Raw genomic sequence first — 22,992 nt, 5'->3', positions numbered from 1 at the left:
CCCCACACACAAACATACACTTGCAGACACACATCACACACACATAGGGCACATGCCCGAGTCTCCCCCTTCCCTTGGGCCATGCGGGGAGCCCAGCAGACTGATCAGTGGCAGCCACAAGGCTTCAGTGACTCACAGTAAATTCCATCTCATCATTAAATTTGTCATTTATTTTAAGGTGTCAAGTGGGAAAAACTTTTAAGAAGAAACTAAGAAGGATAATGACTGCACGGCCTCACAGAAGTAGCGCCTGAGGCGGAGACCCGGACCCGGGAGATGTGGGTGAGCCAGCAGCGGGGCTTCTGCTTAGGTCAGGAAGCAGCCCTCGTCCCGCCCTCCTTCCCCTCCTCCTTTCCTTCTTCCTTTCTAATAACTGTATTTGGAAAGGCTTCTTCTGCTACAGTTTGCCTTTTCCTTTTGGTTACATTTAATAGCAACAGATTTCTTATACTGGTGTGAACACCTTCAGTATCTTTTGAAGTGCACCGCGCTTTTCCCTCTTAGGAGGGCCGGGCACATTCACACAAAGAAACCAGAGATTATCCAATCTGCAGCAACTTTGTAATCAAACCCAGACACTCGGCCCTCACCGAAGGCAGGGGAACATCAGCCCTCCTCAGGGCTCTGCGGGGAAGACAGTTTTGTGGCTCTGGGCTGCCCCTCCAGTGACACAATCACCACCGGATGGGGCAGCCGAGGCCTGAGCTGACAAAACCTGCCTCGGTCTTCAGGAACTTTCTCACTTACCAAACATCAGCCTCTTCCCCTCCTTTCTTGTCCTTCCATGGACCAGAGTGGACCAGTGGCAGGGCTGGGCCATCAAAATACTACGAGGGGCGCCCATCCTTTCTCCCAGAAGTGACCTCCTGGAACCTGCCCAGCTCTTATCCAGCTGCTCCCTAGTGTTTCTGGTCCACCTGACCCCAGTAAAGTCCATGCGGACGCCCTCCAGGCCTTGAGAAACCCCCAACCCCCGCCTGTGTCCACCGCTGACCAAAGGGTGCACCTGAGACCGCAGACTGTTTTTGGGGGATTACATGTATATATATATATAACCCAGAGATTTCAATCTTTAAAGACTAGAGAGCTTTTCAAAATACAAAAGAAACCAAAAATAAACTCGCCTTTTGTTCTTGAAGAGTTGCCAGAACTCAAAATGTAAACTCCAGTTTTGCAGTATATTCTGGTTATATGATCCAGACCTTAGAAGGCTGTTGGGACAGCTCGCAGAGCCGCCGTCCAGTGGGCATCCCGTGCCCCGAGCTATCCGCCTCCCCCCGCCCACCAGCCCGAGGCCTCCCGAGCCCCGCCTGCGGCCCCAGCAGCAGGCGGGGAACACCTACATCCACAACCTGCTAGTGGACGGGACCTGTCAGGATGCGGCCATGGTGGGCTCTAAGGACTCGCCCCACATCTGCGCCGCCACCCCAGGAAAACCTTTGCTAGCATCACACCAGCTGAGGTTGGTGTCCTGATTGACAGACTGGTCAAGATTTTTCATGAGTGGGCTAAGGCTTGGGGGCCAGAAATGTTCTGTGATCCGGGACTCACTGCTGCAGGATGGGGAATTTCCCATGGATCTTTGTACCAAGATCACAGGTGGCGCACTCTCCTTCAACATCATGGTCACCGTGACTGCCAAGACGCTAGTCCTGCTGATGGGCAAAGAAGGTGCCCACGGTGGTATGATCAACGAGAAATGTTATAAAATGGCTCCCTCCTGTGGTGTTCACAGTACTGACCTCATCTGTCCCTTCCCCCTACTGCTCCCCACTGATTTTGCACCCTCTCCTTCCCCCCCACATACACCATTTTTATTTTTGGGACCATTACCCCACATCCCTTTTTGCTGCCCAAACCACATGGTCAGAGGCCAGGGCTGGATGGACACCTCCCTCTTCTCATACCCTTCCTGTGTGTGGTTGGATAACTTTTTTGTTTTTTTGTGTATTTTTCCTGAATAAAAAAAGATTCTACCAAAAAAAAAAAAAAAAAGACTGCTGATCTGAGACAAAAATATATAATTCTCTTTTAATGTCAGATTCTACCTTTTCAGTAGCCTTCCCCCAAGTTGCTTTCCATTCAATTGCCTGCTGACCCTGCCAGCCCTGCCTCCCCACTCTTGTGATTTACTTACCTGTGGCTCTGCTGCACAGGACTGGGAGTTCTCAGACCATCCAAATTTCTCCTCCAGGATGACAGACATCTCTGGCCATTCAACTTCCATATTCCTTGATGTTTGGGTTCAAAGTATATTTGTGATGGTGGCATTTCCAAGCTCTATATAGGGTCTACCTCCACGCTTAAAGTCATAGCTGGGTCTGCCATGAAAGTCCCCCTAATAAGCCTAAGGTTTCTTCTTAGATTTACACAAAATGTACATTTTTGTTAATATATGACTTTACTTCTTTATTTCTTGCAGTCTCCATGTTACATATTTTTAGATAAAAGACTCAATTTCAATTAAAATTAACTCAAATGTATCTCTTTTATAATAGTATCAAGAAATCGGAAACAACCTTGAAATATGGCGGTCATAATCTCATGGGTTTTATTCTCTTTTTTTAAGCAAAATAAATCATTATCTCCTCTCTTCCCAGTGGGGACACGGGGAGGGGAGCATTAATCCTGAATGTTTACTTATGTTTAAAAAATAGCTTTTCAGAGTGGGTGAACAGCCTAAATGCGTTTATTTTTTATAAGAGGTAGGAAATTAAACTCCTGAAGACAGTTTCTTTACCTTGTTAATTTAATTTATGAAAAAAAATGTGGTGAAAATTTCAAATCTTCTTCAGACTTCTCAAAGATATTGGGACAGGTACCTTATCACATAGGTCATCACCAATGGTCTTTCTAATTCTGATTAGTCTAGAAGACTAATTGCTTACTATTTCACCCTATTGTGAAATAGTAAGCAATTAGTCAATATTATTAATTTATTCTGAACCTTTGAGAATTAAGACATAAAATGAGAACCATTTCCCTTTGGTGCGATATTTATCCATAATGAGAAGCAACTCATCCATCCATTTACTAGACCCTGGGATGGCGGAGAAATGTGGGTTGACTCTGAGCAGCTGCTGAGCTGATGGAAATGATGCTACAGTTCCCACGTGTCTCACTGTGCTCCCCCTAGACATTTGGTTTTCATGGCTCTCTCTGAAGTTAGAGAAAGTGATAATGGATCATCACCGCATTTAGATTGTGATTGTGATTCCTCCCACCTAGAAATAATGTGGCTTCCCAGGCTCAGGCCAAAGGACTCTCTCTCTCCCCAATACATAGTGGTAGGTTAGTGGGGGAGTGGGACACCATTACTCCATGCATAGAACAATCATTTTAGAAATGTTTTAACTTATAACTTAAACCATGAGATAATAAAGTGTAACTGAAACATTAAAGCCAATGGTTTCAACAACTAGCTATGTAACACTGACTAGTGCAAAACATGGGTCTTACACAGAAAACTGAAAACACAACACCCACCCTGAAAGAATTTATGATCTAGTAGGAGAAAGAGAAAGAGCAGGTATTCAACAAGTAAGTAAGCATGTAAGTAAATACATAAATACTGAAAAAATGAATTCTCTACTAGAAATAGAAGCAAAGAAGAGCTGGCATTTCCAACTTACAGCATAAGAAGGCACTGAAGGCTTGGGGATATGAGCATGAAATAAAGTTGAATTGGATGTTCTTTTGTCCCTTTTGTAGTTTTCCCAAATGTAAATGGATTCCTTCCATAAGGCAGTGGTGTTACAGAACTAACGCTACTCTTAATGTCCCTAATTATCGAATGTGGAACAATGCAGATGGCAGGCTATTCAGGATTTTTCTTCCTTTGTCTTTCACCATGAGAACCAGCTCACTGCTCATTAAAACATCCTGCAGAGGGCAAACAAGGGAGGGGAGGGAGCTGAAATTCCTTTTGGAAGTTTTTGGGAAGCATTGGTGAAAGTTTTGGTGGAATTGTAGAAACAGTCTCTTTATACTGTTTCTTCTTTCAAAGAAATCTTGTTTCCCATCAGTGAGATTTATGTGGAGACTAGAAAATGCCATGTGTTCTTTGACTTTCTGGATAAAGGAGTCTTCAAAGAAGGACTTCAAGAAAATAAAGTTTTCTCCCATTTCATATCAAATATTAATTTATATTTTTCCTCTTCAAATTGATTTTATAACCTAAAACAAACCAAGATAAAATATTTCTCAACTAACAGAACACATCAGTATTCACAGAAGTAGCAGAATCTGTTTTTATGTTAAAATTGATGGACCTTAAATTTACTAAAGAAATAAACAAGTGAGAGCAACAAAAAAATCTAAAAGTAAAATTAAAACAACAACAACAACAACAACAACAACAACAACAACAACAAAGAATGACTTTAGAATAGTGACTCTTATCAAGAAAGGAGCATGAATTAAAGTGAAATCTGTGGTGAAAATTTCTGAAGCCCCAGATGCTAATCAGCATCCTCATCCACTGCACACCCACGGTCATTGCCTGTAACACGGAGAACAACTTCAGACAGAAGCAGGCTGACATGTAAGCAGTATGGGTGCTGCCAGAACTTTATTTAAACCCAATAAGATAGAACTGATTCAATAAAAGAGGACAAGCAAGGGGAGGGACACCTGTACGGACATTAGTGAAGACTAAGTTTTGGCTGTTTAAACAAATAGTCCACAAAAATGAATTCTTCTTTGAGATAAAGACTTCTGTTTTTATTACTTTTAAGGTTTTTTGATGGTTGTGATGTCCCTGGGCTTCCAAGATACATACGAAAAGTGTCTTTTTATACACTAGATTGGAAAATAGAACAACTAATAATGATGATAATAATAGGTATTAAATCTGGGTACTAGGCGCAGCATACGAGGACGTGTTTCACAACAACACGAGAGCTAACGGGCATTGAGCATTGTGATGTACAGTCACCGATGAGCAGTTTTAAATGTTTTAATTCATTTATTCCTCATGACAATATGGTGTGGATTCTTTTGTTACACTTGTTGGATCAATGAGGAATCTTGGGTGGATGGTGTCACATTTTAATCTAAATTTCTTGTGTAAGTCAAATACAATTTCCCCCTACCAGGATTTTGATTGTCTGATGTCAATTTATATGCACAGTATTTTTTATCTCCCATTTAAAAAAATAGTGGTAAAATACTCATAACATAAAATTCACTATCTTAACTATTTTAGGTGTACAGATTAGCAATGTTAAGAACAAGCACATTGTTGTAGAATCTTCAGAACTCTTTTCAAATCTTGCAAAACTGAAATCCCATACCCAGTAAATAATGCACAGACCCACCATTTTCCTTTCTGTCTCTATGAATGTCTACTCCAGATACCTCATACAAGTAAATTCACACAGCAGTTGTCTTCTTGTGACTTCCTTATTTAATGTGTCACAGAATTTTTGAAAACATATGAAACTAAGATAATGCAAACATATTATTTTCATTTTATAAGAAACATATCTTCATTTTATAAGAAGGTTTTTAAAATTATTACTATTTCCCAAAAAGTGTCATGACAAGTGATGACTTCTGTGCTTTTTTTAAACTCAAATAATGATTTTAACTCACTGTTATTTTTTAATTTCTAATCATTTACTTAGAGCAAGAAAGGTTTTAAATCAACACATGCTACCTATAACAAAATATATATCAATACTAGACACTTCTATTAAAATTTATTATCAATAAGATATTTGATACACTTTGCATTGTCAGTTTCTCAAATGAAAACTTTGAAACACACTTTATTATGCTTTATGAAGTGGATATTATTTTCACAAAGAAGTGTATTCCTAAATATTTCTAAGTATTAATTGTATTTATTTCCTTTCTTTTTTAATATGTGGGATAATTTCCATCAATTACAGACCCACAAACCCAGCTGAAATAAATATTATATATTCCCAAGACAGTCACCATTTTGCATTTACAATTTTATTCTTAAACTAAAATTTGAAAGAACCAAAGTCAAATAAGAACCTCATGTTTTTGTAATCTATCAGTTAAGTTTATTATTAAAAATTATTTTTCTTCCTTTACATATAAAATTAAGTAGACTGTGGCTCTTCCTTTGTAAAAAAACAAAACAAAACAAAAAAACAAAAACAAAAAAAAAACTAAGAATGTTACAGTTCAGATTTCAAACTTCAGTTTTTCAACAAAGCTCAAATTTTCTTTTCACCATTTATCTTTCATGACCTCTGATGTTGGAAATGTAAATTGACATTACAAATATCAACAGAAATAATGCCACAAATTCCATTTACCTTGTTACTGAAGATCATTTCCCTTCTTTTCATATTTATTTACCTTGAGAATGTAACGGTATTAATTATTCAACAATATAGAGTGTTGGACAATTTCATACTAATTCAAAGCATAAGAATTCCCTCTTATTCACAGTGTATAAATCTCAAAGTGTATGTGTGCACATTACATACAGTAAAATGAACATTTTATTGATATAACAACCTACTCCTGCAACTACTAGCTTTCAAATGGAAATTGAATAAAGTTTGGCTAAGTTGAAACAATTATTTTAATTTACAAAACCATCATTTTTCCTAAATCCTGTACATATGAATAAGGAAGCAAAATTGTATATTAAGATCTGAATTATTTGAATTCATTACTTCAACTTAGTTAATAAGACTACTGTCTTGACATGAATTCCTCCCAAAAAGGCCTCCTCACAGGGAATTTATCTGGGAATGTGACCCATAGAGTAGGAATAATGAACAAGGTGGTGAAAACAGGGAAAAAGGAAATGCTGAAGTATGGATATGTTATCACAATGACCATGGCCGACCTGTGCTGGAGTCCACAGTCTTTCTGGGAGGCCTCATCAAAGCCAGGAAATGAAGAGAAGGCTTTTCCCACAGGCTTCCACCTGCCATGGATTTAGTGGCCCTTGGACTTTGACTATCACATAAGCACTTGTAGGCTGCACATTCCGCATCCTGCATTTCTTGTCAGAAACTTCCAGGAAAGGAAAGGAGAGGCTCACACCTTAGCCAGAGTAAGGGACTCCCCAGTTGCACCTGCAGGAAGCTGGTCAAAGCCTCCAAGAACTGGCAGTAGGACAGGTGCCTGCAGTAGGACACGGGGCCAGGAGGGTGCTAAGTGATGCTCAGAGTGGGTGCTGGTGCACTAGAGCCTTAGGACTCCTCAGACCCACCTTTTCTCTCCCTTAACTCTAATCTGCCCCTGAGTCTCCTTCCAGGTGCTGGCCAGCTGCAATCTCTATAAGAGGGTTTGTGGAATATCCTGGTGGCTACAGCTGCTCCCAAAGCCTTGCTGAGAGTCAGCATCTCTCCTCCCCACCACTAATTCTAAATTTCTCTCATCTTTGACCAGTGTCTCAGCTGATCTAAGGTTGCCTGCCTGGTAGAGTGAGCCAGACCTTCATCTAGGTTTGATTTGCTTTACCTCCATGAGGACATAGTTGCTGTAAATGCCAAGATACCATTATCACTTGTCACAAAACACCAGGTGATGCATCAATGAAGTTTGTGACTATTCCTTCCTGCCTCCACTATACAGCAGTGGCCCAGGTTCTTCACGTTAATAAGGGCAAGTTAATCTTGAAAATATATTAACATATTAATTCTATTTTGCTTGATGATCCAGGAATGAGAAGGCCAATCACTGGAATTAGGAGCCCAAAGTGGCTAGATGATAGTCAGATCCTGTGGAATGCTTATGTTGTCCTCTGGTGGAAGTGTTTTCCTTCTTGGGAACCAAGATCTCCAATCCAGTAGAGCCTAAAACTTCAGACACAGGAAGCATAAACTTTGAAATTGAGTCACTAGGAGTAATGGTAAATGGGGCCATTTGTACTCTCACCTCTTGGTTCCTGACAGGACAGCACCATATGTCAGCCATCAATACAACACACATAGCACACACTTTCCCCAACCTGAAACTTGAGCTGAGCCATCAACAGCTCATCCAACCACTATATCAGATCAACTCCTTCTAGGTGATGGGACAGATGGTAATCCTAGTGGAATCTGTGCTCATGCACCCCTAGTTTCACTTTTGTCATAAATTAATCCCTAAAACACAGTGTTGTAGAGGATGTTGTGCCAATAAATAAGGCATTTTGTAAGCCCCAAATTCATGGTGCTGGTGGAGGCTTTGCTGGCAGAGAATTAAAATGCATTACCATTGTAGGTTTACATTCTAGCAAGGATGAACTGTTGCCATCTCTAGAGTGGAAGGGATCCAATAAAGTTAATCTGACAGCCAATGGCTGGCTGGTCTCCTTGAGGGATAATATATCACAGACTCAGGACCAGGCTCTACTGTTGACAAGCTGGGTACTCAGAAAGGAGCAGGGTCTAGATCTGCATTAGGGAGAGGGAACCCAGTCTGCTGTGCCCACGGCTCTTCCCAGCCATGGTGTCATATCTGTTCATGCACCAATCGTCCAAACAGGGGACCGCTAAAGGTTAAGGATGGAGTATAGTTCACACTCACAGAGCAAACTAAGCTGTCCAGTTGATTGCTGAGAGTCCTCTATTCAGAGAGTGCTCTTTGGTGGGCACTAACAAGAGACAATGGTCTGCATGCTATCTATCTGCCCCCAGAGATCCATCCACTTGCCTCTTTCCCCAGATTTCCTTGTCTCTGTTCTTTTTTTTTTCTTGCTTTACCAAAGCCCCTGACAAAAAGTCATTTGCTACTTCCCAGTAGTCTATGCATATCCATAGCTCAGGCCACTTCTGCCTCCATATAATGTAATGTATGAATTGTTCTGTTTGGAGCTCTTCCAACTGGGAGGATGTCCCTTTAGGGATGCGTTCCTTTAGGGCAAGCTCTGAGTGCAGCTGTAGTGTGACAACTGTTCACTTATGGCTGCCATCAGTATGCCACCCTAACCCACATGTGAACCAGGCCAACATTTTTTTCTCTTTAATCAGCACAGCTATTTCTAGCTATCATCAGATCTGCTGGTTCACATGGCCTGAGATTCCAGGAAACTTGCACAACTGCCTGGGCCTCCTGAAGACCTTTTTATTTATCTGGGCATCATTTAAGTCCAATAAGTGTTTGGTACAGTTTTCTCATAAGGCCCTTTGTAGAAGGGTAGGTAGAATGTTTATAATTATTCTTGTCATTAAAGAGTCCTTTCTCACGGGCACTCACCCTCCATTTTAGCCAATGGTATCTGGGTCTGTTCAAATTAAACAAATCCAGAAATTGGGTGCAGGCCCTGGGTTTTGCATTGTGACAGCTGATGTTAGGAATCTGCTCTCCATGTATTTACTGGGGAAAAATCTGTGTATATATAGACCTTCACAGTTCAACCCCTGTTGTTCAAGGGTTCAGAGTATTGACAAAAGACCACTGGGAGGATGAGAGAAAGGAAGTTGGATAAGCAAGGAAGTGAAAACAAGCTTTGAATTCTGGTTCAGCCACCATGACTTTGAGCAAGTTACTTAATTTCTGTGCTTCACTTTATCTGTCTGTATTATGGGGGGATAACAGAGACATTGTGCAGCTTTTCACATGGGTTTTTCTCACTGAAAGTGGCCGGTTTCTCTTCATCAACCTTTGCTGCCTCATCCTTTAGGTGCTTTAGGTCAAATTTAGCCTCTATTTCCTCTAGGAAGCTTTCTCCATCTTCCCAGGGGTTGAGGTGGCCTCCAATGTCTTTAAGCCACATGTACCTCTCCTATGGCAGCTGTTGCCATACAGAATTGCAATTGTCAGATCACTTATCTATCTGCTCCACTAAGACCAAACACTCTACTGGGGCAGGGATTATGACTGTCCTAGCCCATTTAGCACATATTGGAAAAAGTATATAAATTTCATTGATCTCTCTTGTAGATTGTAAGGGTTAAGTGAAGTAATGCGTGTACAGCTCCTCTCAACTTAAGTGCTCAGTAAATAGTAGCTTTAAAAAAGCTCCATTATTATTCACATCTTTATCATAGGGCACAGTTCCTGGCATGTACACATTTGTATCTCAATAAACACTTGCTGAATGAAAAGTTCAGGACAGACATGATAAGGTCCTTAACTACGTCTGACAACACTGATTTCAACTGCTGTCAATTTTCCTTTCAGTATCCTAAATGCTGTCCTCTGAAACTCCAGTGTGTATTAAGTTCTTATTTTTTTAAAGGAAGCAATGGCAAAAATAAAATAAAAACCCAAGAAAATAATTGTAAGATGCCACTGTAGAATGGAGGAAAAGGAGAGGTAGCGGGAAACCACAGAGGTGCTGTGAGGTAGTAGGGCTTGGGGTGTCTCTCTGTATTTTCTTTCTTCCTTTCTTCCTTCCTCCCTTCCTTCCTCTATTTGTTTCTTTCTTTTTTTTTTTAACTTTCACTTAATTTTATTTTGTTTCGGAGTTCTACTGAGTTGTCTTCAGACACCTTCCTTTCATATCTTAAAAATTGTATCATAAGGATGTTAGGAGAGAATTCAACAGCCTAGGGGGTCTCAATAAAATAAAGCACATAGTTCATATGATACGGAGTACTTTCTGAATTTAGAAGTTATCCCTCCGGGTGAATGGAAGAAAACTTACACTTGAGGGTCCCTTTGAATAAATGGAGTTCAAAACTTCTCAGTCCCTCCGTCTTTGTTCCTCTTTTCCTGGGTTCGGAGGCCACCTCTACTGCAGGGCGCACCTGCCACTCTCACCGCCGGCCAATCAGCGGCTCCAGCCTGCAGGCGGCTCCGCGGAAGGAAGAAGGGAGGGGCTCGCAGCAGCCAGCGGGCGGGGCGGGGGTGCTGGGGGCGGGGCCAACGGGCGCGGGCGGCTGTGCGCGCTGCCGCCGCTACCGCGGCACCGGAGTGCGGCACGTGTCCGTGTTTACATCCTAGTGGAGCCTAAGCAGCCGACTGGCGACATTGTGACAATACTGAGGCACAAAGTTTAGGAGACGCGACCCTCCGTCAAGCTAGCTCCTGGCTGCCGGGAAGAGGAGGAGGAGGAGCGGGGAGATCGGCCTTGGTACTAGCGGTGGAGACACACACACGGTTCCCGACCACCTGCCTGGCCCCACGGAACCGCGCCTCACCTCCGGAGCCCCGCAGGTGCAGCACCGCGGCCTCGCCCCAGTGGGTGGCTAGGGCTGGCGCCAGGCGCTGCGGCAGCTCGGGGCTTGTAAACAGATACCCCCTCACGTGACCGAGTGAACTACATGCTCCTGGGGGCGTGTTCTCTTTCCCGCAAGCTGCGCCACAAAGGAGCGGGGCGGTCGGAGGGCAGAGAGGCGGGCGAGCAAGCAGGGAGAGCACCCCCAGCGTTTTAGGATGGCTGAAGGTGCCTGGCAAGGGTGAGCGGTGGGGGCGGGGGTGCTGTTGGGCACGGCACGGCCAGTGGCTGAGTCCGTTGGCGGGCAGGGCTGGTGACCCTTTCCCCGGGGCCTGGCCCTGGAGCCACCATGTTTTTGGCGCTCAAGGAGAGACTCCAGTTGGACTGGGTTGCCTGGCGGCTGCATGTGTTCTACAAGCGGAAGAAGCACAAGTTCATCTTCATCATCTCCTGGAATGAGATTGAGGGCAAGTTTGTCATAACCTGCTACAACCGGATGGCCCAGAGGCAGAGGAGCGGCACCAGCGGTCAGGTGGGTGCGGGATGGGGCGCCAAGCCTGGCACACCCATGTCCAACAGGACCTGCAGGCTGTGCAGCACAGCAGGCAGGGGTTGGCCTGAGGCCGCTGCCTCAGTGACTCAGGGCAGAAGCACTGGGCCCCAGAAGCTCCCGTCCTGGACGGAGGGTGGCTCTCCATGGAGCATGTGCAGCCTTCGAGGGGACCTGCTGCCCTGAAGTTTGTCTGGAAAAGAGGTGGGAAGCCCTCTCTGGATCCCAGTGTGGGCCAAGTCCAGCCCGATCCTGAGCACATCTGCAGGTAGAGATGTGCCTCTGTGGCAGCCCCCTTGGAGCCTATGGAGGCCCAGGTGTCCTCAGTGCGGATAGTGAGCGCCTGCAGAATGGTCACCTAGATTGAGGTGCTAGAAATTGTGAGGGAGGATGAGGCGGATCCGGCATACCTGGGACTCTCGGTCATGGAGCATCGGACGCCCGCTGTGGAGCTGGAGTCCCCGCCAAGGCGTGAAGCTGGGCCGGGCGCTTCTTCCAGGATCTGCGCTCAGTGCACCAGCAGCCAAGCCCCGTGAACTCGCAGCTGGAGCCGTGCTTGCTGATATTCCCCGAGGAGATCTTGGGCATGTGGACAGTGCTGTTTGGGGGCGTCCCGGAGGTGACTGAGCAGGCGATCGCCACTGTTACTGTTACTGGGAAAAGGGAAATAAGAATTACCTCGTTTCTTAGTCATCCCTCAAAGAAAGAATTTTTAACGAGAGAAAGAAAGTGTGATATAAGTCAGATTTTTATTAGTAAAATAAAAAGGTAGTAAAAAATAGTACTTTCCCAAGAATTGGGAGCTGGCCAATCCAAGAGAGGAAAAATGGCGCTGCTCCTTTGTTTTTCTGTCTTATATTCTGGCTTAGGGGCGCGCGCGCGCGCCCGCGTGTGTGTGTGTGTGTGATGGCTCAGGTTCTTTGAGTGAACAAGCTGATTGACAACTCAAGTTCCTTTTGCTCTGGTTGATTGACAGCTCAGGTTCCTTGTGCTCTGGCATGCCCATCCCCTTTTGGGCAGGTTTTTACCCATGAAGCACATAGAGAAACCAATGGGAGGGGGCTCAGACTGTAATGTTAATTACATTACAATGAGCATTGATTCAAGTTACACCGGGTCCTTCTCTTATATGCAGCTGCAGCATTTTGATTTTAAGTGGCTTCTTTTGCTGGCCGTCATTTAGAGAAAGCAAAAATTTCTGGAGTCCCTTATCCTGAATGCATACATACTGTTATTTCCTGGATTGTTCCTTCCCCCTTTCTCTCCCCCTGCCCAGTGCTCATTTCTATCTAACTACCTAACATCATCGACTTCAGGTCTGCTTGGGCCACGACCTGGACACCTGAGGCTGGAAGATCCTCTCCCAAGAATTCTTCATGGAAACCCACGACCGGGAGTATTATGAACCCTTAGCGAGCTGCAGCAGAAGGACCAGGAAGCGCATCCAGGAGGTAAGGACCTAGTCTCGGCTCCAGTCATAGCTTTTGGTTACTCACTGCCGAAGGCTGGAGCCTAGGTCTAGGCTGTGCGCTTCTGGGACACTTGTTTTTCTAGACAAGGGAAAAGGAAAACCTGCTTGTGTATTTTCAATTCTTGTCCACTAGATGGTGGATCACAGTCCCTTATCCTAACAACAGAGTTCTTTCTCACAGGTTTGCGTTTCTCTCACAAAGCCCACACTGGGCTTTACACATGGAAAGTGCAGATTGGAAATCATCCAATAAGTTACTTTTTTCCCCCAGGCTTCCCCTTGTAAAGCAGAAAGCTGAAAGGACATTAGAGGAGAAGGTTAGGGAGAGATGAGAAGTGAGGAAATACAAGGTTTAGGGAAGCTAACCTGCACTTCCCAGGAAGCCATGGGTGGGCCCACCACACCTGTCACTCCTGCTTCGGCTCTGGTGACCTTGTTGTCACTGCACTACTCCCAGGAGCACAGAGGAGGCCACAGAGCCTCCACCAGGGCAGCGGAGATTGCTCCTACCAGCCAGGTTGTCCTGGGAAACCACTGCCACTCCAACCTGTGCTCAGAGAGGTGAAAAGACACTAACCACTGTCCCCGGTGTCCGTGAATCACATGACCATAGTGGGTCATGTGACAGCCTGGGGGCTGAAGTCCACCCCTTAGACGTTCTGGGAAAGCACGAAATTCAGAGGCAAATGTAGGTGAGGCCTGGATGCTCACTTCATGCTCGGGACAGCAGGGCCAAGACTGTCCTCAGACCCGCTCCTCAGGGTTTTAAATTTGGGGTCACTCCCCTCTGCTGCCCCTGCTCTGCTGCGGGTGTGCCTTTTTCCTCCCACCGACTTGAGAAACTGCACTTCCTGGGGCAGGGGACAGTTTGCATGAGTTCTGCCTTTGGCCCAGAATTTGGGGCCAAGACCTTAACTGCCCCCACCCAGAACAACAGAAATGCAAATGATGGAGGAGTTATTGTGCAGATCGGGCCAGGTATAGTCCACGTCTTCCCACCTCCCACCCCTGAGAAAGGGAGCTAAGGTTGGAGCTGCCTCAGGGAACTACAGTCAGGTTGGTAACTCAATCCCAAATGGGTGTTCAAGATTAAAAAAAAAGTTCTTTATATTCTAGTTGCAGTTTTCTGTAAGTTTCAGATTGTTTTAAACTAAATAAAAATAATTTGTGGTTGTAAAAGGGAAATTAATCATCATTCTTACACATGGGTCTAAAAAAAGAGGTTAAAATGTCACTAATATGATGTGTTTTGCAATGATAGTGTAAGAAATTAAAAGCCAGTCATCTAGAGATCACAAATTCATTTATTAAAAATGATCCTGGAATTACATAGCTAGAAGTTTTAAACTTTAAGAAGCCAAAAAGAAAATTCTACATGTTACCAATATTTTCATACCAAATTTGTTTTAAATTGCTATTTAAAACAAAAACTATGGTAGAAATTTCTGTGGTTTATAACACTGGCATTTCATTTCTGGGGTAGACGGGCTTCTTAAGAAAAACATCTTTAAGGGTGTTATGGACTGAATGTTCACAAGTTGAAATTCTATTCTGCCCCTCCACCCCCCTTCCTTTTCCTCCTTATGAGATGCTCAGCGGTACTAAGAGGTGAGGCCTTCGGAAGGTGATTAGGATTAGACGAGGTCGTGAAGGTGGAGCCCTCCCGAATGGGATTATTGTCCTTATAAGTGTCATCAGTCTGGACCGCTTTCCTTCCTCCCTTCTCTCTGGAGTGAGGCCAGACCCAGGCACTGAGCGAGCAAGACTGCAAGCTGAGATTCTGGAGCTGCTGCCACCACCGCCAGCATGAGAGCGAGGGAGCAACCGAGGGACCCAGACCCTGTGCACTGGCCCAACAGAGACCTGCGCCCTACCTGGGGCCAGCAGGACCCACGGCCCCCCGTCTCTCCCCTCCCCTCCCCTTCGGCAGCGGCATCTGCACACGCCGGAGCCCGAGCCTGCGGCCGGGGGGCCGGGAGGCGGCTACCTCGGGCGGGGCTCCTCAGCGGCTCCGCGGTGAGAGGGGGCTGAGAAGGGGCCGGAGCCCCTGTCTCATCCTGGGGCGTGAGGCAAGGGACCCCCAAGGTGGAGGGAGGGGGTCCCAGCCGCAGCGACACCTGTGGGAGCCGGAAGCCGGGGCGGCGCCGAGCGGAGCTGGCTGGATCCCCCACCTCGGTGTCATCTCCGCCACCCTCCTGCGTCTATAGCATCTCGACCCTGAGTAAATGAGCCGGGACCCCAAGTTTGGCCACCACCCCCTAGCCAGGGGTGTGGGCGGGGACCCCAATATGAAGTAGTGGCCCGGGCAGCGGGATCAGCAGGACCGGCGCCGCCATCCTTTCCTTCTCTCCCCCTCCCCTCTGCCCCCTTTGGGGTCTTCCCCCTCAACCAGTCACTGGACCCTGGCTCCTCGGCGGGACTCTGGGAGGAGGTCTTAGAGCCCCACCCCAACCCCAGCCCCGAGGGCTTCTGGTTTGGGGGGACCTGGAGGGCCGACTGCAGCCTTCGCCCAGAGGGAACTTTATTAAAATCAAAATACAGAGCATCCCAAACCTGACTGTCCAGGGACAAGTGGACCAGAACCGGCAGAAGACGCAGCCTGAAGAGGCCCAGAAAGAGAAGAGGATGGAAGTGGGGCCGCTGCCTCCTCTGCTCTGTCGGCACTGAAAAGACCTGGGTGGCTGCCCGGCTTAGCGGTACCAGCCCCGCTTCGCTTCTTCCTCAGTAAGGCGCGGGCCCTGCCGCAGCTGCCGCCTCCATCCCGAGGAGGAAGGGAACCAGCCCACCTAAAGAGCTCTGGCTCTTCTGTAAAGTGTGAGTGGCTCTGGGAAGGGGGAGGGTGCCCGTGCATCCTGCAGTGTTTTGCCGTTGTTTTCCTGGAGTGTTGGGAGCATATAGATGAGCGGGGTACCTGAGTCCTCACTGCGGGCAGAAGGCATCAGGCAGTCCTGTGTCGTGTAACCTTTTAGTTCTCTGTGCGTGTGATACACAAGCCTGCAGGTTTCTTTTTGAGGAGTTCTGTCTTTCTGCAGAGTGGACACTTGCATGTTTCTGGCCATTAATTGGCAAAAGGAAACTGAGGAAGCCAGAGCATATGTGCGCACAGAGGACATCTCTGTGTATGTAGCTTTTCCTGGTACATCGGGTGGGAAACAGCGCTGTAGGTTTTGTTTCTGGGCAACTCTTATTTGGGTTCCCAAATGGAAGCCTCTGACTCTGTGAGGCCCTGAATGTAAAATTTATTTTCTTTTCTGCATTCTTCCTTGAGAGTTTTCATTTCAGTACAGGAGCTTTTTACCTTCTCATTTCCTGGGTGCAGTTCCTTGCGTATCAGCAGGATGTGGTAACAGATCAGTTACTCAGGAAACTTGGGGTTCTTAGGAATCATAACTGACTTGGGGGAGAGCATTTAGTACTTTAACCAGTTTTTTAAAAAGATATTTCATTTTTCCTTAGCCAAATTTTTTTCCCTGAGTAGCATATGTCCTAATCGACAGCATTTTTTAATTGGTGGAATGACTTGTGACTTATTTCAGTTGTCTTCTCTATTAAATGAGGATGATTTTTTATCCCCTTTTGTTACTTTAAAGGAGAAGTCTATAGAATCTTTGATTTGTATTTTAAGTATCCTCTCAGAGTGCCAAATTAAGGAGGATGAAGATAATGAATATTTTGTATATTTACGCAGACTTTAAGGGTTAGGCACAGGTGGAATTTTACATAACAATGCAGACAGTACCATACTGAGGATCACAGGCCCCCGGACAGCTGTGTGGGCTTAGTTCTGAAGCCACTGCTGAGAGAGGCTCTGTGGAGTGAATGTAAGCCTGGGTCATCTGTGTTAACTTTTCCATTCAGGACCTTGATCAAACTTATTTAAAACTTTCTCAAACACTTTTTAGCCTGTACTTTTTTCTTCTGAAGTGACAAATTCTACAAGTTTATTAGCCCTCATTTTTATTAGCAATTCATTTATTTATCTAAAACCTGTCTCTTTAAAGTTCCAGGACAAGTCCCGAGCGTGTGTTTTGAGAAATGCTAAAACGAGCTGGAGTTCATCTTTTCCTGGTTTTGTAGATTTTCATTATTCCTCTTTACCGTCATCGTTCCTGACTGTTTTTGTCTGTTTTACAATCATTTTGCCCTCCTCTGGAACTTCTCCAGCTGTTTTATTCTTCTTTATATGCCTTGTTCTTGTTATGCCTTTGTTATGAACCTTAAATTCTGTCTATTTTAAATAGATGCTGACATTAAATTATTGTGTAATGGATGTAATGTTAGATGTGAGATCAAAGACAACTGTTGCTGGATCTGTTATTTTGTGACCATGAGGAAGTCATGTATCCCATGTTTCACAAAGATAGGAAGAGAAATCTAGTCCTGCATAGGCTGCTTTTGGGGGGAGGAAGGGAGGACAACCCAACAAAATAGTTTGAATGTAAATTATACTCCATCAGAGTTGCTTAGTAAATTTAAGACTTTTATTGCTTTTACTATAGATTGGTTAAAACTCATGTCAGTGTTTTATTGTGTATTTAGGAGCAAAGAAACAACAAAGTAATTAGGGGTCCTGCCTTTGAGATGCTTTTACTTATGAATGGCAGAGACAATGATACACAGATTGCACAAAACTGTAGGGAAAGGGAAATGGACCAGTTTTTAATCTATGACCACTATATGCCAGAAAGTTTTTGGTATATTATAGATGTAAGTGTGTTTGTACATTTTTCATTGGGGAAATGTTGATATTGGACTACACAGAACATACTGGAGTGTCTGAGCCAGTGGAAGGAAAGAGCAGGTGGAGATAAAGTGTTGAAGACCTTTGGAACTGGAGGATGTGGGGAGCAGAAATAATTAGGAAGTTGGTTGATGGGAAATCATAGGGAAGTTATTGAGTAGCTTAGGGTCAGTTTGTGCTTGTGTGGGTATGTGTTTACAGCTCAAAGAATCAGTTGAGAACAATGTTACTGAGAGGGTAGTTTTAAACCATAGAGAAATTGTATTTTAAACCAAGGCATTATACCTGGATTAGGATTTTGTTTTTCTAGGGAGCCAACATTTTTATACCATGGTCACTGAAGAGCGATACAGATGGAGGAGTGAAAAAGTGCTTCCAATATATTAGCATGGTGTTAGTGGTTTGTGATACAAAGTAATTCAGAAATGGGGCAGTGGACTTTGTTATGGACATTAAATTTTCGAGTTGAAGTTGGATACCGATGAAATCTCAAGACAGTAAAATAATGAGTAATATGCTGAAAATGTAGAATTGGAAGTCATTATCAAAGTATTAAGGTTTCTCAAGAGCACTGATGGAGAGCAAAGAGCTGACAAATGGGTATTTTTACTTGGGAGAGGAGAACCTGTTAAAGTTAGCAAAGGTACAGTAAGAACAGAGATGGATGAGACTCTCCCTAAAATAGATGCTTCTAAAGTGAGTAAAACTTGAGGTGGAAAAGGGAGGAACAGCCAGTCTCAGGACACATGATTATTTTTGAAACTACTGGCAAGCTTTTTGTAGGGTATGTAAGTCTCTTGAGGTTAAGTTCAGAAGAATATGTAGGATTTCACTGTTAAGGAACTTATACGTAAAGGACAGATCTGTTTCACCAAATTCATGTTTTTAAAATTTGCCTTTCATTATCATGCTGAGTTTTGTCCCCAACATGATGAAGTGGGGCTAAAATAGCTGGCAAAGAAGGCTGCTTCTCCTGCTGGCTGGTGGTGTGCGTCTTTGTGTCCCATACAGTGGATGGGACAGCCCTTTGCTGGCAGAGCATTGCTGAAAATGCCTTTAAAAAATCTTTTTATTAAAAAACTAACAGATAAAACCAACTTGACACATAAAAACTCCTGACATTTTTGAAGCATAAGATGCTGGAAGACTGATTTTTTAAAAATTTCAAACTATTTAAAAATTTTCATTGTGAAGAGTGGAATTTACTGTTGATGCCAACAAGGATTGAGGATTGTGAGGTAGGGAATCTATATAGCCATACTATCTTGTGTTCCTTAGTTTGAATTCACCACCTCCTTTGTAGCTTCTTTGGCCTTTTCTTAGGAATGACTGTTCCAATGGCAGAACTTCCAGGGAAGATCTATTTAGACGGGGAGCTAGATCTAAGGTGGTTCTTGAACAGGTTTCATATGGGCAAATTCCCTCCTCATCCGCTATCTTCCACAACATTTTTATGCAAGTGAAATCATCGTCTGATGAACTTTAAAGGGCAGCCTTTTTGGGTTAACATAATTTACTAGTAAAGGCAGTGGGAAGGGTGGGACTCTGGTAGTTGGAAATGGTAACGTCATGTGCTTTGCCCTGGCAACTTTGGGATTGATATGAGATGATAAAAAAGGCTTAGGAGTGTGCATTTGTGTTTGTGTGTTTGACACCAGATGAACTAGCAGCCCATACCTAGGCTAGCAGCAACCCAATGCGTGTACATTGGAGATGGTACTTGGAGTATTCTTGTGCTGCCTCTGGCATCTCGTTGTGTAGAGGAGGGGTTGGCAAACTTTTTTTTTGTTTTTTGTTTTTGTGGTTTTTTTTGGTGATGGACCAGTTAGTAAATATTTTAGATTTGTGGACCATATGGTCCTGTCACAATGATTCAGTTCTGCTTTTGTAGTGCAAATGCAGCCACAGACAATCTGTAGGTGAATCAAGGTGACTGCGTTCTAATAAAACCTTATGCATAAAAACTGGAGGTAGGATGGATTTGGCTCATAGTTTATGGACCCCTGATGTGGACAACTGCCAAGTGCACCTGCATGCAGTCTGAGCATCCCACTACTGCAAAGCTGAGATTGGCTATTTCAGGTGGCCTCTGTTTTCTAAGTGAGATGTGTTCCTTGGGGTCTGTCTTAAAAAAATTCTGCACAGAGTCTGCTGTTCAAGTTACTTTTGCCTCCGTTGTAATGAAAACCATGGACTGAGGAACATGGGCAATGCCATCTATGAAGGGATGCAGCCAAAAAGTAGGGACACTTGCATTTCTTGTTCAAAGATACCATAATATAAAAGGTACCACATAGTGATATAATGGCTGTGCATCATGGCCAGAAGTGTCTTTGGAGTATCTGAAGAAACTTCTGGGTATAATTTTGAAAGATTCTGAAAATAAGTTGTAAAAAAGCACTTACTTTAGATGTGAAATTAGAAGTGCTTATGGTCTGTTTGAACCAGATGGGATTATTCATCAAACTGTAAGAACACTGAGGTTTGATACTTATGCGTCTTAGAGCCTTGACCTCCTGCAGCGCCCGGCGCGGCGTGCGGAGTCCCGCTCCGCCGTCCGGTCCTGCTACCGGCGGCTGCTGTTTCCTAGGCGACCCCGCACGGCGTGTGCGCGTGCGCGTTAGAGAGCTGCCACAGCCTGGGGTGACGGCAGTGCGGGGCCTTTATTTCCTAAGTGACTCTATCTCACAAGTGTTGTTTAGAAAGGATAATTCACTTTGGTCAATTTTACATCATAGCTAGCACCACAACACTTTTTTCATATGTCAACGAATAGCTACGTTGGATGATGGTATATTTTTGCCTGGTTTCATAAATCTTATTTATCTTTGGGTTCCCAAGTTTCCGTCAGGGGAAAGGATTACTCTTCCAATAGTGACACTTGTTAGTTATTGTCAAGCCTGCTTTTACTTTACATAATATTTCTACACATGTAATAGATACTTCAATTCCTCTTCCTTTAAGAAAGGTGCCTGACAGTTTTATATAAACTGACACTTTTAGTATACCTTTTAGAAAGAAGGTCACTGTAAAGTTACTTTCCTATTCATTAGGAGATGATTCTTTCCTTGCTCTTTTTGAAAAGCTTTCTTTTTTTTTTTTTTTTTTTGCCTTTTAAGTAATTTTTCATTCTCAGGCTTAAGGATGGGTGGCAATTTAAAAGACACAAGGTGTTTCTCTCATATCTGCAAATATCCCAAATAGAAATGTTCCATATTGTTGACACTTTCAGTGGACCAGGGAAGAGTGGAACATTGGCTTATTTTTTCTTTTTAGTGTAGTTGAATTTTCATTACAAACAGATGAGTAAAGTTGTTTTCAAATAATGAACTCTTGCTGCTAAACCTTTCACCATTGAGACTTTTTCACACTAAGTAGAAACCCAGCCCGTCTTATGCCTTCATGTAGTTGTAGGTTTTCCCTGCTTTCTCCTGACCCCTCCTGGGCACTTTATCATGCTCCCTTTCACATGTGTTTAGAGTGTATTTCCTAAATCAACATGACATTTCCTGAACACTATGGGATATATATTTTCTAATAATTATACTTTTACCCACAAATATATTTAAAATTTCCTCCTACTCTACCTTCAGAATTTATGAATTATCATGAGGGAACATCTGTCCTTGATCTGGATCCTGAGAGACAAACCAATGTATGACAGTTTTTCTAAAATATTCCCTTAAAAAGTTTTGAGTAACAATTGATTTCTCTAAAATTGTAAGTTGATACAAGTAAATACAAGATCCTATGTTTGTGTTGTGCTATCCTGCAATGCAGGCTTTTGAAAAATAATACAAATGCACAAGAGTCCTTACTGCTTGGGTATCTTATATTTTGCTTTTCCCCTATCACCTAAGGGACAGCTGCCAGATCAGTCAGATAGCATGAAGTGTCTGTTGCTTTGCTGTGTGGCCTCTGCCGCCTTTTTTTCCAGCTGAAGTTTGGCTACTGGAGACCTGGGTGGCTTCAGGCAGGAGGCAGCACTTTCTGAGCTTGTGTCTTTTGGAGCCTGAGTCATGCTGAATGCTCCTTTCTGCATGACGGCTATGAAATTAGGGAATATTAATGATGCAGAATATTTTTCTGTCACTTAGCCTTTCCTCTGAGCAGATCACCCTAGGATAATACTTTGAATGCATCAATATTTTGGGCCAAATGTGAAGTATCAAGACACATTGCTGGTTTATTTTTGGAAGAATGTATCTATCTTATGAGACTTTTAAAATGTCATGCTTTTTAGGTCAGTTAAGGGTCTAATAATAGACCTTTGCATGACATCCTGTATGCCTGAGAAGGACTTGTCTCACTAGTAGTAGTGGGTAATTTGCAACAATCTCGTGGTTGGAAGCACTATGCGTACCTGGAGCCAGCACCGTGTTGCTAGTTCACTTCTCATTTCCCTCATAAAATATATTCACACTGTGGCGGCAGAAGATTCATTAGTAAGGCAGTGTCATTTTTAGCTATGTGGCCTGGAATGAGTTAATTATCCTTTTTCACTATGGGCCTCATCACATGTGGATGTAAAAACCATGTCCTTCCCAGGGTTGTTAGGACTAAATGAGATAATATAAAGCACATGCAGAGCTCTCCCAGCGCCGCGCATAGGACAGCGTGGCCCCGCACTATTAATGTGAGTTAAAGGTCTTTTACAGTGTGACTCAGACAGAAGGCTAAAGTCAGGCTTTATGTTGCCCAAAACTTAAACTCAGCCCTGGAGCTTGATAAATTAAACTAAAGTAATTCTGCAGTGTTTTCAAAAGCATCTGTGCTAGTGTGTGATTCATTAACATATTATTTAAAAATCTTAAAAAGTGGAGAAATGACAGAACTACTGTGCTTATTATTTACAGAAAAGAAAGACTGATTTGAACATAACTAGAGTTTGAATTCATCTCCAAAGACCTCAGTATGCTTAGATCAGAAAGGAGGCTTTTTGATGAATTCATTGATTAGCTCTGAAAGTGACTTTGGTTTAAATTGTCCGTTTGGAATATCAGGCTGTAATTGGGTTATCAAGTTTTTTAACATCCTTTGGTTTAATGCTTGGAAATGAAAAGCTTTAAAAAAATGAAGAAGTTTAATAAGTTTAATTTGTATCATTACATCTCAAACTATGATTGATGAAATTTTATTCAGGTGAT

The 22,992-nt window shown here is 43.6% G+C and overlaps 2 long non-coding RNA genes across 3 annotated transcripts; one reads left to right on the top strand and one right to left on the bottom strand.

Annotated features, from left to right (window-relative positions):
• Nucleotides 1-6,012: 6,012 nt before the first annotated feature.
• LOC135319338 (uncharacterized) lies at nt 6,013-10,779 on the bottom strand. Its single transcript, XR_010377864.1, has 2 exons — nt 10,571-10,779; nt 6,013-7,796 (listed from the first exon to the last, which is right to left on the bottom strand). It is a non-coding gene; the product is annotated as an uncharacterized LOC135319338 (long non-coding RNA).
• A 330-nt stretch (nt 10,780-11,109) lies between these two features.
• Nucleotides 11,110-14,826, top strand: LOC135318487 (uncharacterized). Of its 2 annotated transcripts, none has more exons than XR_010377860.1 (3): nt 11,110-11,615; nt 12,950-13,084; nt 14,701-14,826. It is a non-coding gene; the product is annotated as an uncharacterized LOC135318487 (long non-coding RNA). The 2 variants fall into 2 exon arrangements; XR_010377861.1 differs by having other exon boundaries at nt 14,693-14,826.
• Nucleotides 14,827-22,992: the final 8,166 nt, after the last annotated feature.

The sequence above is a fragment of the Camelus dromedarius genome, chromosome 25, assembly GCF_036321535.1.
Source record: "Camelus dromedarius isolate mCamDro1 chromosome 25, mCamDro1.pat, whole genome shotgun sequence".
Lineage (NCBI taxonomy): Eukaryota > Metazoa > Chordata > Mammalia > Artiodactyla > Camelidae > Camelus > Camelus dromedarius.
Note: the sequence above shows the minus strand (reverse complement) of the source record. Positions and strands in the feature narration are given on the sequence as shown.